This window comes from Nannobrachium achirus (genome assembly GCF_963921795.1).
Source record: "Nannobrachium achirus genome assembly, chromosome: 3".
NCBI lineage: Eukaryota > Metazoa > Chordata > Actinopteri > Myctophiformes > Myctophidae > Nannobrachium > Nannobrachium achirus.
Window position 1 is genome coordinate 1,409,500 of NC_137812.1, and position 17,800 is coordinate 1,427,299.

The 17,800-nt window shown below is 40.9% G+C and overlaps 1 long non-coding RNA gene across 1 annotated transcript; it reads left to right on the top strand.

The window, feature by feature from the left end:
• The first annotated feature begins 12,322 nt into the window (after positions 1–12,322).
• Positions 12,323–13,250, top strand: LOC308281126. Its single transcript, XR_013961815.1, has 3 exons — positions 12,323–12,397; positions 12,810–12,901; positions 13,130–13,250. It is a non-coding gene; the product is annotated as an uncharacterized lncRNA (long non-coding RNA).
• The last annotated feature ends 4,550 nt before the right edge of the window (positions 13,251–17,800 follow it).

A 17,800-nucleotide genomic window follows, 5' to 3' on the forward strand; every position in this document is an offset into this window, starting at 1 on the left:
GACATTTCTGGAGTATGGGTGTGTGGGTGCAGAATCTCTGTGGTGGGGCACAAAGGCAAGGTGAGTTCAGGCAAGGACTGCCACACAGACTGTCTTCTTTCCCTTGCCAATGGCTGTGTTGCTCCCAATTAAAGCATGGAATGCTGGCAGTGCCATTGCCTTTGATGGTCCCTGGCTGTGAGCAATGGCATGTGCTGAAATATACCTGGTAAGAGAAAAATGATTCAAAAGAAGGGGAATGTCAGACAAATTCACTTCAGTCTGGGAGAACACCAGATCCTGTCAGTCATTGAGAAGCCGGTGATGAGCCTTGGAAATGTCTTCAACTGCACTCTGAATGACAGAGATTCCATCAAGGCAACCAGTGCTGACCTGAAGGGGGCACCCTGGAAGATTCAAGGCCTGTGTCTACCAGCATGAAATGCTCCCAAGTATCCTCTGGCCTCTACTCATCTACGTATGATCCTCATGATGGCTGAATGAAGATGGCTGGGATTGCCACGCAGCCTAAGCAAAATCGGGCTGTACGGGAACACCAATAAACTCAGGCTCTGTTTCAGCTCAGTCGGGGAGGAGTTTGTGGCATGGGCACAGGAATATCTGCAGTACACATCCTGAGCACACAGGTACATATCCTGAACACATCCATCGCTTAAGCAATCATCAAGGGGATCAAGCAAAGGTATCTATCTATCTATCTAGCAGATATTCCCAAGCCACAGCTAAGGCCATTCACTGTGTCAAGGAAGGGAAAAGGCCAGAGAAATCACCAAAGAACTGCTCTGCTGGTTTGCTTTCCACAGCCTGAGACTGGAGAGGCAGCTGAAAGTTCCACCACACATCACCCAGTCCAGATTGAGACCTGACATAATCTTCGTCTCAGAGGCCACAAAATAACTATTTTTGCTGGAGCTGGCGGTTCCCTGGGAGGAGAGGATGAAGGAGGCTCAAGAAAGAAATGAATACCAGGAGCTGGTGGATGGAGTACCAGGTTTATGCCAGTGGAAGTGGGCAGTCTGGAATTTGCCAGTCACTCCCTAAGCACAGCTACGCCACACTGTGCGTAACAGTTGCCAACAAAGAAGAGCCATAGACAACAATGGGGAGGCATCAGAAAAAGCCTCCAGATTAAGAGGGGAGAGCAGTGGGGACAGCAGTATGCCACTTAACGGGGTCTGATCAGCTTCGGTCGGGTCGCCTGAGAAGGCTGACTCTTGCAACACCCAGTGACTCTAGGAAACAATACGGATGATGTGTCCAAGTTTGCATCAGTAAATGGTTTGTTAACTGTTAATGAAATGTGATTAATTATTTCACCTACATTTTGAAGGTAATGAGAAAACTATATATTTTTTTGTCTTGAAACCAATTTAATTGGATTCCTTGACACTTTGACATCAATTTTATCATTATATCTCTATCAGAAGCAAATATATATTGTATTGCTGTAAATGATGGCTGCCATTTTTTTACGTGCATATTTCAGAAATGAAGGGTGATCAAATCTGTCTCTTTGGATCATTTCTTTCCTATTACCCTAAGGTACTTCCTTGCCAAAGGGGAAGAAAATGGAACGTTACTGTGTTAAAACATATTTTTTCTTATATAAATTTGCATATTTTACCCCTGTTGAAACATATTTCTTTTGTTTTTTCATTGAAACCTATTGAATTGGATTACTAGACCCCAAAAATTTACACTTTGACACTAATATTATTATTATTGCTTTAACAGAAGGAATATATATTGGTTCTGCTGTATTGTTTTGAATTGTGGCGTCCATTTTAAAAATGGCTATATAAAAAAAAGGAAGGGTTATCCATCTTGTCTCATTGAATTTGTTTTTTCCTACGGCCCTAAGATACTTCCACACCAAAGGAAAAGTAAATCAAAGTTTAGGGGGAGGGATGGGGGTGTAAGTTACCCTATTAAAACGTATTATTTTTTAATTAAACTTGCATATTTTACTCCCTGCTGTTGATTAGTGAAGTATTGGGTTTTTTGCATTGAAACCTGTTTAATTGGATTCCTTGACCCCAAAAATGTACACTTTGACACCAATATTATTATTATAGCTCTAACAGAAGCAAAGATATTGGGTCTGGTGTAATAGTGGTTTATTGTCGGTGGCCATTTTTAAAATGGCTATAGATAGAAAATGAAGGGTGATCTAACTTGTCTCTTTGGATAAATTCTTTCCTATGGCCCTAAGGTACTTCCATACCAAAGGGGACCTTTGCATCATGACTTGAAGTAAAATGTGTCTTACTGCCTCTACTATTTTCAAGTCTTCAAAATTTGTCATTAATAGCAGATCTGCAACTGCAAGCTGACAACGCAACGCATTGCTTCACAATTCTGTGTGAGCTTGTAGATCTGCTACTTTTGTACAGCTAGCGTGTACAATAGGTGATTAAATAAGTGGTTGATGTATATATTTTAATAATCTAAATCTGCTAAGTAAATAGTTACTAAAGTGTTCAAGTAAAAAGTATAAAATACAGTATTTGCCTCTTAGATGTAGTGCAGTAGAAGTATAACATATACAAAGTTAAAATAACCAGTACAGTAAAAGTACCTAAACTTGTACTTAAGTACAGGAATTGAGTAAAGGCTCGAACATACTGCCCGAATTTTTAAGCCGATTGTGCTGTCGCCGACCATTTTTGGCGCTCGCCGACAAAAACGGTGATCTGACTCGAAATCGGGCTTTGCTCGCTGATCGTTTCCAGAGCTGGCAGCGCTCGCTGACAGCTTCCCGAGCGTTTCTAGATTAGCAGCTTTTATATTTGGCTCTTTCACTCTGACACAGCGCATCAGTGCGCTCTCTCCTCTCTCTCTCTCTCTCTCTCTCTCTCTCTCTCTCTCTCTCTCTCTCTCTCTCTCTCGCTCTCTCTCTGTGTTTCAAATGGAGACGCGCAGAGTGGAGAGAGATAGAAAGGGAGAGGGGGGAGATAGTCAGACAGACAGAGATACGTGGTTCTCCTCCTAGTCCCGCCGCTGTTTTAATTATTTTAGCCGCCCGTACTGCAGCCATGTATGTACCGGGCCTGAAGCAGGGCTGCGGGTTGAAGAATTTAACATGAGGAGAGCTGGAGACTGGAGAGAGAGGGCATTATTATGCAGCGGTCCAGCGGACAGATCACTAGTAGGCTAATATTGCTGTTAAATAGGCCTAATAGTCTGTTTCATGACTTTCATCATAATAATAGTCTATATAGCTGCTGTTTCATACACTGTAATCCCTGATGCAGTAAAACACTGATTGGATTATGTATTAAATACTTGAAATGTGTTAAAGAGTTCTACTAACTGAAACATATTGCGTGCGTGGAGCACTTTTGTCCTCTTTCAGTAATATTAAAGCTAATATTATATTCATCTGAACGATTTGTCACATAGACGTCACATTGCGTCATGACGTAGTTGCTCAAAGGGCGGAGTTTACAATCTTTGAAACATTTTCTGTAATGGCTGCCGTCTGCTCTGCGCTGGCTCGGACGCATCGGAACTTTCAAAAGTTTTTCTTTGCATATTCTACAACTTCCACGACGACCACGAGTCCTCAAGCAGAACACGTTAACGGTAAGTGTCTTACACATGAATTCAATAGTTGTTTTTATAATTTGTTCATGTTAAATTAGTTTTTTCCGTGTCGGAGAAGTTTGCCCGCGAAACCCTGTGTAGTGTGTGTGTGTGTGTGTGTGTGCGCGTTCGTGCGTGTGAGTTGCTTAAACTATATGAAGCGAGTCATTAAACATGAACTTGTGGTAGTTTTAATAATTTTGATAACACTGGAGTCTTGGTTAAGAGCACACTCCAAAAAATAACATCATGTTTGCCTAAAATGCTCGCTGCCCACGCTGTGTGTGTGTGTGTGTGTGTGTGTGTGTGTGTGTGTGTGTGTGTGTGTGTGTGTGTGTGTGTGTGTGCGTGCGCACGTGTGCGTGCGTCGGTTGAGTCAACTATGAAGTGGCCTACTTCGTGGGTTGTATTAAACATTAACGCTGGTAGTTTGAATTGATTTTTTTATATTTGGAAGGTGTCCATGTCATGTTTAATTGCACGCTATTGCATTCTTCTACGTGTGCACAGGCTGTGTGTGTGTGTGTGTGTGCATAAATTAGAATCTGTGGCTTGTGATTGGCTGAACGGAGGTCGGGAGCGCTCAGCTGTGTTCACTTGGACCGCACGGAGGTGCCGAAAGTCGGGATTATGAAGATTTACTATTCTGTCCCCCAGTGAATGTAACTCAGACGGCGCTGAGTCAGCTCATGCGACCTTCGCAAGGCTCGACACTCGCTACAACTCACTCTGCGGTGTCTCACGGGCTCAAGGTCGCCTGAGACAGCACGCTTCTGTCGTCATCACCGAAAACAAGCGCTCCTCCTTCCACAAGTCTCTCCTACGGATTACACAATACAGACTAGTCAGAGACTCCCACTCAGTATTTAGAGTAGGGGTTTTCAAACCTTTTTGACTCAGGGCACCCCTGTAAATAACGTTTTCATCCACAGCACCCCTGAGTTACACTGTTACTTTTTAGAATCTTACATCATATTGGAGAAACATCCGTTTCCATCAGAACTGACTGAAAATAACTTTATACTTGACACTTGAACTCCAGCATCTCTATTCTGGGGGGAAGGTTCACCAAAAATAGACGATCTACAAGCTCACAACGCATCACAACGTGACACTTTGTGAGCTTGTAGATATGCTATTTTTGGTGAAGAGTGTTGTCGTAGATAGAAAGAGAACTCATCACGTACAGTGCAAATCAGGTCTGTTTTATTAACACAGTGAAGTGATATTGATGAATTCCAAATATTATCAAATTATCTTGTGGCACCCCTGGACTGGCATCACGTCACCCCAAGGTGCCCCGTCACCCACTTTGAAAATCACTGATTTAGAGCATTGTGGTGTCTGTCTGTCTATCTGTATGTCTGTCTGTCTGTATAAGTGGTGTTAAAAGTAATCCACTTTTACATTTTGCTTAAGTAAATAAAATAAAAGTAGTGCTGCACTCAAAATATTACTTGAGTAAAAGCATCAAATTAACAGGATCAAAATATACCTAAAAGTACCAAATAGTACTCAATATGCAGAATGCCTCATTTCATGTTTTATTTTTTAGTAGAGGCAGTAAGGCCAAAAAATAAGCTGTTAACTTCAAGTCATGATGCAAAGGTCCCCTTTGGTATGGTAGTACCTTAGGGCCTTAGGAAAGAATATATCCAAAGAGACAAGTTAGATCACCCTTCATTTTCTATTTATAGCCATTTTAAAAATGGCCGCCGTCAATAAACCACTATTACACCAGACCCCATATCTTTGCTTCTGTTAGAGCTATAATAATAATATTGGTGTCAAAGTGTACATTTTTGGGGTCTAGGAATTCATTTGAATAGGTTTCAATGCAAAAAAACCAATACTTCACTAATTAACTCATTGAGTGCCTATCCCGAATTAGTTCGGGATATATTATCGCATCCCAGAGTGCCTATCCCGAACTAGTTCGGGATATATAAAAAAAAAAAAAAAAAAAAAAAAATTGAAAATTTTTTTTTTGAATTTTTTTTTTTGGACCCCATCAAATCTAGTGAACATGATTTCAATCGCGATTTTGCATGTTCCACCCCCATACAACCCCATCTAACATACAGGGCAGCCATGTTTGTTTACATAACATGTAAAACATAATGGCGATTATCTCAAGAATGCCTGAACGGATTTCCAATCGGATTTTTTTGTTTGAAAGCTGTGAACAAACTGAACAAATCCACTCCAATGCAATCCAGGATTGCATTGGATTTTTTAGAGCTCATTCTTCTCTGTTTTTTTTCCCATGCATGAGGTGTGCAAGGTTTAATCATGGCTAAGTTGACGAAAATAAGGCTTCTAAAATGCTTGGTAGCCAATAGCTAACTTCAAGCTAACTTCATCCTCTTCCTGTACATGCACAAAGGAAAGTGTTCAGGCAAGTCATGGCTGCAGGGCTTCTGCATATACCAGCATATCTCTATGGGATTTTCTATGGCCACTGGGCGCCCTCTAGTGGTGAAAGGGGTGGCACTAAATGAGTTAACATGACAGTGGGGGGTAAAATATGCAAATTTCATTAAAAATGATACGTTTTAACAGGGTAACTTACCCCCCACCCCTCCCCCTAAACTTTTATTCACCTTCTCTTTGGTATGGAAGTACCTTAGGGCCATAGGAAAGAATGTATCCAAAGAGACAAGTTAGATCACCCTTCATTATCTATTTATAGCCATTTTAAAAATGGCCGCCGTCACTAAACCACTATACACCAGACACATATCTTTGCTTCTGTTAGAGCTATAATAATAATATCGGTGGGGTCAAGGAATCAGGTTTCAAGGTTAAAGATCCACACTAGTTTTCTCATTACCATGACAACAGGGTCAACAGGGTAAATATAAACATTTCATTAGAAATGCATGCTTTCAAAGGTCCACTTGCTGAAATGTGCATATTATGTTATATCAAATCCTAGGCGAGCAATGAATAAGAGACAAGTTTCTAACTATGTTTTAGACTTTAATCAAGATTTACAATCCGATGTCTCCACTGTGGGAGCATGAAACATGACATGCATGGCTGCCTCTGCATTTAGCATTTGCATGGTGCCATACAGTCTGTTTTGCACTTCCAATGGAATGCATCACTGCTTGGTGGTATGTGATCGAAGTCTCTTCCTTTGTGAAGGAAGAGGGAGAGTCTAGCAGCATCCACAGTCCCCGGACACACCATACAACTTCTGGAGACATTTCTGGAGTATGGGTGTGTGGGTGCAGAATCTCTGTGGTGGGGCACAAAGGCAAGGTGAGTTCAGGCAAGGACTGCCACACAGACTGTCTTCTTTCCCTTGCCAATGGCTGTGTTGCTCCCAATTAAAGCATGGAATGCTGGCAGTGCCATTGCCTTTGATGGTCCCTGGCTGTGAGCAATGGCATGTGCTGAAATATACCTGGTAAGAGAAAAATGATTCAAAAGAAGGGGAATGTCAGACAAATTCACTTCAGTCTGGGAGAACACCAGATCCTGTCAGTCATTGAGAAGCCGGTGATGAGCCTTGGAAATGTCTTCAACTGCACTCTGAATGACAGAGATTCCATCAAGGCAACCAGTGCTGACCTGAAGGGGGCACCCTGGAAGATTCAAGGCCTGTGTCTACCAGCATGAAATGCTCCCAAGTATCCTCTGGCCTCTACTCATCTACGTATGATCCTCATGATGGCTGAATGAAGATGGCTGGGATTGCCACGCAGCCTAAGCAAAATCGGGCTGTACGGGAACACCAATAAACTCAGGCTCTGTTTCAGCTCAGTCGGGGAGGAGTTTGTGGCATGGGCACAGGAATATCTGCAGTACACATCCTGAGCACACAGGTACATATCCTGAACACATCCATCGCTTAAGCAATCATCAAGGGGATCAAGCAAAGGTATCTATCTATCTATCTAGCAGATATTCCCAAGCCACAGCTAAGGCCATTCACTGTGTCAAGGAAGGGAAAAGGCCAGAGAAATCACCAAAGAACTGCTCTGCTGGTTTGCTTTCCACAGCCTGAGACTGGAGAGGCAGCTGAAAGTTCCACCACACATCACCCAGTCCAGATTGAGACCTGACATAATCTTCGTCTCAGAGGCCACAAAATAACTATTTTTGCTGGAGCTGGCGGTTCCCTGGGAGGAGAGGATGAAGGAGGCTCAAGAAAGAAATGAATACCAGGAGCTGGTGGATGGAGTACCAGGTTTATGCCAGTGGAAGTGGGCAGTCTGGAATTTGCCAGTCACTCCCTAAGCACAGCTACGCCACACTGTGCGTAACAGTTGCCAACAAAGAAGAGCCATAGACAACAATGGGGAGGCATCAGAAAAAGCCTCCAGATTAAGAGGGGAGAGCAGTGGGGACAGCAGTATGCCACTTAACGGGGTCTGATCAGCTTCGGTCGGGTCGCCTGAGAAGGCTGACTCTTGCAACACCCAGTGACTCTAGGAAACAATACGGATGATGTGTCCAAGTTTGCATCAGTAAATGGTTTGTTAACTGTTAATGAAATGTGATTAATTATTTCACCTACATTTTGAAGGTAATGAGAAAACTATATATTTTTTTGTCTTGAAACCAATTTAATTGGATTCCTTGACACTTTGACATCAATTTTATCATTATATCTCTATCAGAAGCAAATATATATTGTATTGCTGTAAATGATGGCTGCCATTTTTTTACGTGCATATTTCAGAAATGAAGGGTGATCAAATCTGTCTCTTTGGATCATTTCTTTCCTATTACCCTAAGGTACTTCCTTGCCAAAGGGGAAGAAAATGGAACGTTACTGTGTTAAAACATATTTTTTCTTATATAAATTTGCATATTTTACCCCTGTTGAAACATATTTCTTTTGTTTTTTCATTGAAACCTATTGAATTGGATTACTAGACCCCAAAAATTTACACTTTGACACTAATATTATTATTATTGCTTTAACAGAAGGAATATATATTGGTTCTGCTGTATTGTTTTGAATTGTGGCGTCCATTTTAAAAATGGCTATATAAAAAAAAGGAAGGGTTATCCATCTTGTCTCATTGAATTTGTTTTTTCCTACGGCCCTAAGATACTTCCACACCAAAGGAAAAGTAAATCAAAGTTTAGGGGGAGGGATGGGGGTGTAAGTTACCCTATTAAAACGTATTATTTTTTAATTAAACTTGCATATTTTACTCCCTGCTGTTGATTAGTGAAGTATTGGGTTTTTTGCATTGAAACCTGTTTAATTGGATTCCTTGACCCCAAAAATGTACACTTTGACACCAATATTATTATTATAGCTCTAACAGAAGCAAAGATATTGGGTCTGGTGTAATAGTGGTTTATTGTCGGTGGCCATTTTTAAAATGGCTATAGATAGAAAATGAAGGGTGATCTAACTTGTCTCTTTGGATAAATTCTTTCCTATGGCCCTAAGGTACTTCCATACCAAAGGGGACCTTTGCATCATGACTTGAAGTAAAATGTGTCTTACTGCCTCTACTATTTTCAAGTCTTCAAAATTTGTCATTAATAGCAGATCTGCAACTGCAAGCTGACAACGCAACGCATTGCTTCACAATTCTGTGTGAGCTTGTAGATCTGCTACTTTTGTACAGCTAGCGTGTACAATAGGTGATTAAATAAGTGGTTGATGTATATATTTTAATAATCTAAATCTGCTAAGTAAATAGTTACTAAAGTGTTCAAGTAAAAAGTATAAAATACAGTATTTGCCTCTTAGATGTAGTGCAGTAGAAGTATAACATATACAAAGTTAAAATAACCAGTACAGTAAAAGTACCTAAACTTGTACTTAAGTACAGGAATTGAGTAAAGGCTCGAACATACTGCCCGAATTTTTAAGCCGATTGTGCTGTCGCCGACCATTTTTGGCGCTCGCCGACAAAAACGGTGATCTGACTCGAAATCGGGCTTTGCTCGCTGATCGTTTCCAGAGCTGGCAGCGCTCGCTGACAGCTTCCCGAGCGTTTCTAGATTAGCAGCTTTTATATTTGGCTCTTTCACTCTGACACAGCGCATCAGTGCGCTCTCTCCTCTCTCTCTCTCTCTCTCTCTCTCTCTCTCTCTCTCTCTCTCTCTCTCTCTCGCTCTCTCTCTGTGTTTCAAATGGAGACGCGCAGAGTGGAGAGAGATAGAAAGGGAGAGGGGGGAGATAGTCAGACAGACAGAGATACGTGGTTCTCCTCCTAGTCCCGCCGCTGTTTTAATTATTTTAGCCGCCCGTACTGCAGCCATGTATGTACCGGGCCTGAAGCAGGGCTGCGGGTTGAAGAATTTAACATGAGGAGAGCTGGAGACTGGAGAGAGAGGGCATTATTATGCAGCGGTCCAGCGGACAGATCACTAGTAGGCTAATATTGCTGTTAAATAGGCCTAATAGTCTGTTTCATGACTTTCATCATAATAATAGTCTATATAGCTGCTGTTTCATACACTGTAATCCCTGATGCAGTAAAACACTGATTGGATTATGTATTAAATACTTGAAATGTGTTAAAGAGTTCTACTAACTGAAACATATTGCGTGCGTGGAGCACTTTTGTCCTCTTTCAGTAATATTAAAGCTAATATTATATTCATCTGAACGATTTGTCACATAGACGTCACATTGCGTCATGACGTAGTTGCTCAAAGGGCGGAGTTTACAATCTTTGAAACATTTTCTGTAATGGCTGCCGTCTGCTCTGCGCTGGCTCGGACGCATCGGAACTTTCAAAAGTTTTTCTTTGCATATTCTACAACTTCCACGACGACCACGAGTCCTCAAGCAGAACACGTTAACGGTAAGTGTCTTACACATGAATTCAATAGTTGTTTTTATAATTTGTTCATGTTAAATTAGTTTTTTCCGTGTCGGAGAAGTTTGCCCGCGAAACCCTGTGTAGTGTGTGTGTGTGTGTGTGTGTGTGCGCGTTCGTGCGTGTGAGTTGCTTAAACTATATGAAGCGAGTCATTAAACATGAACTTGTGGTAGTTTTAATAATTTTGATAACACTGGAGTCTTGGTTAAGAGCACACTCCAAAAAATAACATCATGTTTGCCTAAAATGCTCGCTGCCCACGCTGTGTGTGTGTGTGTGTGTGTGTGTGTGTGTGTGTGTGTGTGTGTGTGTGTGTGTGTGTGTGCGTGCGCACGTGTGCGTGCGTCGGTTGAGTCAACTATGAAGTGGCCTACTTCGTGGGTTGTATTAAACATTAACGCTGGTAGTTTGAATTGATTTTTTTATATTTGGAAGGTGTCCATGTCATGTTTAATTGCACGCTATTGCATTCTTCTACGTGTGCACAGGCTGTGTGTGTGTGTGTGTGTGCGTGTGCACGTGTGCGTGCGCACATTGTTTGCTTTGTGTAGCATTATTAGGCTGTATTTAGAGCAGTATTTGATTTTGCTGGTTGTAAATGGTAGCTACATTGTGTTGAAACGTTCATCATTTGTTCTAAATGAAGGAAGACAGATTTATTATGCTCCCTGGCACAGATTCACAAGCATACATCGTGTCACAACACAACTCGCCATTTTCTGTATTCGTTATTTTCACCAAGGCACGCCTAAATTCCAAGTCTTCATTGTGATACACAATGGTACCGACCATATGTTGTTTTCTTGTAGATCTATTCTTTTTGGTGAGTAGCCCTGCCAGAATGTTTTATTTGCTTAAAATTATGTAGGCCTACAGTTTGATTTCATTACTGTATATTAGTTGTGTCCAAGGGTCAATACCATGTTGGCTTATGGTGGACATATTTTGTCATTTTCTTTTTGTCAGACATGGGAAAGGAGCAGACAATATTACCAGAAAAACAGAGCTAGCCTTGAATGAACATAACACTAACTCTTGAGTGTACAAATGGACCCTTACAGGTCTGTAACTCTTGAGTGTACAAATGGAACCAAATGAACCCTTACAGGTCTGTTACTCGTTGTCGCTGAGTGTGCTTTGGCAATGTAAACGTATCTTTTCTCATGCCAATAAAGCTCCTTTGAATTGAATTGAGTGTCCAAATGGAACCAAATAGACTCTGCAGGTCCATTTGGTTCCATTACACTCAGTTAGGGGTCCTTAAAAATAAAACATTTGAGAACCATGGAATATGCCATAGTGTCGTAGTAGATAAAATAAAACATGACAGTTACTGGGTTACAAAATAAGAACTGAAACAAATAAAAATAAAAATCCATTGTCTAAAATATTTTGTGTTAGGTGACCATTATTCAAAGTAGTATATTGTTTAACAGTGGACTGGCTTTTGATTGTGCCTTCACTTCCTTCCAGGACCAGAAGTCAGAGCAGGCAACAGCACAGGAGGAGACTCCAAGCAACAGGAGAGTCAAAGCAGCAGCTCCAGGGCAAGCATAGAACAGAGCCACTTGACAAGGTACTAACATCACTGAAAACAACGCTGGATTGGATTCAGTAACAGTAGTCCTTAACTTCCACCTTATCCACCAGCCAGCCTTAGTTATCCTATGCAAAGTACTCTGTTATATCTGTCTGTCTTTCAATGTTACTGTATATGAGATGCACAAAGTGTCCTGTGTAAAGAAGCCGTAAAGCTTTCTAGGATCTCCTTTTATTTGACCTTGTACCAGTGATTTGTGCTGTAATGAAACTGTACTTTTTCCCATTACAAACTTCAATTAAAATAATCAATCAATCAGAATGAAAGACAACATTGGGTTTTCTTTCCATAGTGGTATATTTAACAGTGGCTTTTGACTTGACTTTTCTCCAGGCTCCGAAGTCCAAGCAGGCGTTGGAGGTGGCACAGGCTCAAAGCAGCAGCTCCAGGGCAAGCATAGAACAAGGTACTAACATCACTGAAAACAAAGCTGGTTTGGATTCAGTAACAGTAGTCCTTAACTTCCACCTTATCCACCAGCCAGCCAAGGTACTAACATCACTGAACAAACACAATATAGCTGTGATTACTGTCAGAATATCAAGCTTGAACCTTTGAACAAAACAAGTTTTAAACCAAAGATTTCACTTACCCTACCTAAATTGTACATTTGGTAGTGTAATGGTAGGCTTATATTAACTGACATTTATGCTGCTGGGGCTAAAATGAAATCACGCTTGTTCAGCAAAGTACGGTGGGTGTATCCAACCAACAGTGATGATTTGAAATCATAAACCGGTTAATAAGTAAAATGGTGGTTAGTTGCTGTCCTACTTGTATGTTTCCTATTGCTTTAATATTGTGTCTTTACTCTGTAGGTCCAGACCCAGCTGACTCAACCCAACTGCAACAGACCAGATGAGCCAGAGTCAGAAAGAACTTCAATAAGCCCAAGACCCAAACGCAGCAGGTAACAAGATAGATAGATACCTTTATTATCCCAAGGGGGAAATTCTACACTGTCTGTATGTACAGTATATCTTGGCGATGTGGAGGCAGCCCACCTCCCTTGCTAAGCATGGAAGCATGTTTTTTGTTTCCAGGTCCCTGCCGGTACAAGAGTCAAGTTCAAATCAATCTTTTCGCTGCACCCCTACAAGTATCTGAACCTTTTGTTCTGTCCTTTTGTTTTTTATAGGTCTATGCTGAGTTCCAGCGGGTAACGAACCAGAACCTGCCCAACAAGTTCTACACCAAGTTGGATCGCCACACTCCCTTGATGGCAATATTTCGAGAAGAGGCATCCAGATCTGGAGCGGTTGCAGATGCATTGAATGGAATGTTCAAGCTACATGATGAACAGGTAGATATTATGTATCTGCATGATATAACCAGTGTAATGACCCAAATTAAGGGCACGGTGGCGCAGTCGGAAGAGCCGTCTCCTCACAGCTAGAAGGTGGGTTTCAATTCCCATCGGGAAGCTGGGGGTGAGTTCTCTCATTCCGCATCCACAGTGCCCACAGGCACACACCCTAGGTTGGGTTGGTGAAAGGGCCTTTCTGAGTTTGCATGTCCTGGCGTGTCTCCTAGGTAATCCTGGTCACTATAATCCCTCCCCCTGGCCAGCCAGGGCGCCTGATGGAGGGGATTGTAACTGGTTGGAATAACGTGTTCATTCCACCCACTACATCCAACCGGGGACGTTCCCCCTGTCAGGTGATAAGAAGCGGGCTGCACACTACTCATGCACTGAAGGAAGCATGAGCTCAGTTTGGGTCTCTCCCCAGGTTGGCAGAGGGAGCGCAGAGCTCAGGATTACAGTTTAGGCAAATTGGCACCTGGCGAAAAATGGGTTACAAAGTCATGGGATAAAAAAGAGGCAAATAAACTAGTATTGTCCCTAAGACTTGTATTTTAGCTAATTCATTAGTAAATGTCTAAATATTTGCACTTTTTAATCTTCATAGGAATGTGCATGATATCTACACGAAGCGTACAACTGTGCTCCATGCCCTTCCGGTTTTCCTGCGAGAGGATGCCTCTACAGTGTTCAAAACATGCACGGTGAGTCCTCATTATCACACCTAAATTAACCTTCATACTTCTGTGTTCTGTTATTCCGGGGAAAGTGTTGGCTGAAATGTACCGATCGACAAGCTCAGAGTGTGACGCAGCGCGTTGTGTTGTGAGCTTGTTGATCTATTCATTACTAAATGTCTAAATATTTACACTTTTTTAATCTTCATAGGAATGTGCATGATATCTACACGAAGCGTACAACTGTGCTCCATGCCCTTCCGGTTTTCCTGCGAGAGGATGGCGTTCCTGCGAGAGGATGCCTCTACAGTGTTCAAAACGTGCACGGTGAGTCCTCATTATCACACCTAAATTAACCTTCATACAGTGTTGTATAAAGTACTGGAAACCCATACTTAAGTAAAAGTACCGATATTCCACTTGAAAGTTAATCAAGTAAAAGTAAAAGTCACCGATAATATTATTACTTAAGTAAAAGTATGAAAGTAGCTCTCAAAAAATGTACTTAACCCTCTAAGGCCCACGGTTGTAATATTACAACGTTTGTATTTTATCCAAAAAAAGGTTTAAATCATTTTATTTTAGCTCCCCCTACCACCTAAACACCACCATTGGATTCTATTGTTTAGTATTACAATGCCATTGGCCACACTATTTGCATATAAATACCCCCCACAGGGGCTGACATTCACACCCGCCACACCCGCTGAAATTCCAGAGTTTTGACAACATTCAGAGTGAGAACAACATCTCACTTTTTCATGGAAGCTATACCTCACAAAAACATAAGTAAAATGCCTGTACTATTTTTTTTGGTGATCATTAGAATGTCTAGAACATGTACATATGTTATTATTGTGAAAAATATCCCCCATATGTAAATTAGAGCATGATTTATGATTTTTGATGTATGGCTATAAAATCTTACAAAAACATTTTTTTGAAAAAAACATTACATTTTCCTCTTAATAGGACTCCTACAACACCATCTGATTTTTTTCAATTTTTTATTTCAAGTATTTCTTAATGCGGGCCTTAGAGGGTTAAGTATCAAAAGTACATAGTGTTAAAATGTACTTAAGTATAAAAGTAAAAGTAAAAAGTACAAGTACAAGTACAAGTAAAAGTACAAAAAATATTTTCAAAATGCCTACAAAAAATTAAGACCAAAAATTCTCAAAGTGTTTTATTATTAATAGGTTGGAACATTCAGTGACCCCTTGATACCAGGGGCACAAGCACACACCTACAGTAAGAACAAAACATTTTGATCCTACGATGCAAAGGTTCAAATAGCACTGGGGCACCAAGTTCCCCAAAGCTATTTGAGATGTTTATAGATTAGAATCTTTACACACCTGCTTCCGAATAATTCATTATATAATTCCAGTTCACTGCGCATATTATGTAGGTGACAGTTCATTTCAATTAAGCTCTCACTCCAGTCTGCACTTTTCTGAAAAGAGTAAAGCAGCTCCCTATAGTTTAAACTAGGCTATAAAATGACACAATAGGCTATAGAATGGATCTTCAGACAAGAAGTTAATTGTGAATGAAAACCTAGGCCTGTGCTTTCTTATTGTCACCTCAAAGTAAACGCTGGATTATTATTTCTTCAAATTGACTGGATTCAACCTGGATCACACAAGTAATGAGGTAACATCCAGCATATGCGTGTGAGCCACACTTTATATGCGTTGGCGCATGCTTAAAAATAACAGATCTAACTAAGGGGGCGTTCTCACCCAAAGTCCGTTTAGAAGGTCCGGATCAGGGACCAAATGTTTACATTGTTGCATTTTGAATTTGGTCCAGTTAGCGTTCACACGGGACTTTTGTTAAAAGAACCAAATATGTAAACAAAATGACACGTGGACGTGGTCATACAGGCTGCTGTTGATCTATTGACAGAATAGGCTATTCATATGGAAAATTACTTGCTGCCTATTCTAATTAATGTTGTGTTATTAATCACAGCCGCTTCCTATATCTTTTTTTAAAGAAGCGAAACTCACACATTTCAGGCAGTAGGCTTAATTAGCGATGGATGGATGGAGGAATATCTCTCTTTTTCTCTCTCTCAAAATATATAGCCTAATATAAAGCCTTCTTCTTGATTCATATTATCATATATGATATCATATATTCAATAAATAGCGCAAGAACGCGTGGCCAAATAAAAACATAATAAGCGTCACCGTTTCCACATCAAATATCTCTCTGTCTCTTTCTTTCTTTACAAGCAACGGGTCCATAAAGATATTTCCTATCCTTATCATGTTGGAAATGTGAAGCTACATCATGAGTAAATAACCTAAATAAAAACAATAAATGTATGCATAGCAAATCCCTACTGTCTCAAATGTTGAATCTAGCATATGCGTGTGAGCCATATAACTTTATATGCGGTGGCGCATGCTTAAAAATAACATATCTAACAGGATGCTATAGCTTGCAGATCTGTTTTTTTTTTAACCACAGGATTCATTTAGCTCTGTAACAGTGTAAGCTTGCAAATCAGTAATTTTTGCGCACAGCACACGATGACAGGAGTAGGCTATGGACATCTTACTGCCGTCCCAACAAATTGTGAAAAGTTTGACTCATGAACGCCTGTCCTCAGGGGAACGAACAGCTAGTGAGAGAGCGAAAAGAGAGCAATATCCTAATCCCTTGAAAGAAAAGCCAAGTTTGACATTTCCTTGTCAAGCCAGGCGTCAAGCCGGAGCCAGGCGCGATCCCGTGGGCCGTGTTACACACACGATGGTGACCTTACTTTTATTTGTGACAGTATTTGCGTCAAAAACAAACAATGATCACCGTGTTCGGAGAGCGACCCCTGGAGTCACCGCACACGATGGGTCACCAGTTTCCATGTAGTGCCGCACCGCAGCGCCGACTCAGGGAGAAGAGATGATACAGTATGAGACAGACTGCTATGATATTAAGATTTTCGATTTGTAGCGAGTAACGAGGTGTCCAATTTTAATGTAGCGGAGTAAAAGTACGATTTTTTCCTTTTAAATGTAACTAAGTAAAAGTAAAAGTTCAGGGTTGAAAAAATATAAATAAAAGTACAAATTCTCAAAATGTGTACTTAAGTACAGTAACGAAGTACTTGTACTTCGTTACTTTACAACACTGCCTTCATACTAGTGTTCTGTTATTCTGGGGAAAGTGTTGGCTGAAATTTGCTGATCGACAAGCTCAGAGTGACGCAGCGCGTTGTGTTGTGAGCTTGTTGATCTGCTATTTTCAGTGGAAGCTTTCTTCACAATACCAATGCGGGTGCTTAATGGTTCATTTTTGTTAGACTGTGACCAGTTTGCTGGTCAGTCATCTACAGTAATACCATGGTCAGTATACCAGTTAATGCTTTTGGCTGATTTGTATATTGCTGCTTAGTTTGTTCAGTAACTGGGGTTGCCCATTTCCTTAAGCTCTTCGGTAAATAGAAACTTCATACCAATTTTATCCGCTCAGAAGAGAACGCCACAAAGATCAGCTTCAATTCTCTAGTATTACAGTTCCAAATTTGTCTTTTTGTTTTATTTTTCTTTTATGATCACTTTGAATTGCACTTGTTTATCCTGTCCCGAGTTCATTCTCCTGATCAAACATAATACTAAATACTAGGAAGGTGGAGAAACCTGTTATTGAACTCCTGAGTGATGCGATTAGTATGTGATTAGTATGTGATGTACATTTCCTTCATTCCTTCAGGAAATTGACAACGATCCAGGGCTCTTTGGCGGAGTTGTGCTCCTGATGGCGGCGGCAGTTGGAGTCAGGCGGGCTATACACTACAACCCGAGGGAAGTCAGTCATC